This window comes from Eimeria mitis, genomic scaffold, assembly GCF_000499745.2.
Source record: "Eimeria mitis Houghton genomic scaffold, Emh_scaff55, whole genome shotgun sequence".
NCBI lineage: Eukaryota > Apicomplexa > Conoidasida > Eucoccidiorida > Eimeriidae > Eimeria > Eimeria mitis.
The window spans coordinates 43,129-44,202 of NW_013573771.1; positions in this window are offsets into that span (position 1 = coordinate 43,129).

Genomic DNA, 1,074 nt, shown 5'->3' on the forward strand with positions numbered 1-1,074 from the left:
CATCAGGGCTACCACGACTTCACTGTGCCGGCCACAGACACAGTGTGTCCCTCCCAGAGTTCCTACTCGCTCCAGCGCCTGCTGAGCAAACTCAATGTAGGGTTATGATGTTCAGGAATATTGGAACACAGTAATGTTCGACAAAGCTGTGCCAAGCCCAGTCCCGCCAATGCGTCATTCGAAGCTAAAAACAATAATGTTCGGAACAAAAGTGGTGCCAGCCTCAAATATTTGTTCCACACGATTCCCTGATTGCCTCGCATATGTTCGTATCCATCATTTCTTCTGTGCCCATGGCATCTGAGCTATCGAATGTCTGTCTTATTTTCCTGCAGGACCAAGTTTATGCTTCGACGTATCATGGGTATTACAGAGTTGACCCAATTGGAGAAGGACAAATAGATACACGGATGCTGAGGAGTTTCCCTGTGCAGAAGTAGTCGAAGACTCCTCGGCTTTCCTCGGAAAAAGTCCCCTCTTAGGATAAATCACAGTCCTTTAGATGCAAGCAAAATTAAAAAGGAATTTAGTCACTCAGAGCATGTCAAAAAAGCAGGCATGCTCCTTTATTCCGACCCCCCTTACATCTCTCTCCACAGAGAAGTCGTAGAAGCAAACAATGTTTTCCAAATTTATTTCAGTGCCATTAGGTCATGTATGTCCCTTGGCTTTATCTTCTCTGAGAGGCCAACGTCGAGCTCCCGGGAGCCTTACCTCCGGGGGCTGCTCCAGAACCTGTATCTACAAGTAGTCTATGATTGTACAGTCTCGACCCACTTTGTCTGGGCGTCGCGATTCTGTGGGGATTGAAGTTATCGGAGGGAGAGCGCTTGAGTTTCGGTATGTTCTCTTTTGGGCCATTTCCCTCCAAGCGACCGCTTGCGGAGCCAAGCCGGATGCGTGTAGGCAGTTTCCTTTGCTGCTCTTGACTGCCGCGTGTATCTTCGTTGGTGTGCTCTCGGGGGATCGGAACTGGGGAAGGATGCCCTCCATAGTGTTCTACTGGCTTTCCACCTCGATCTGCAATGGGCTCTTTAGGTTGCGTCGGAGGTGGCATGGGAGGTTCGCCATGAG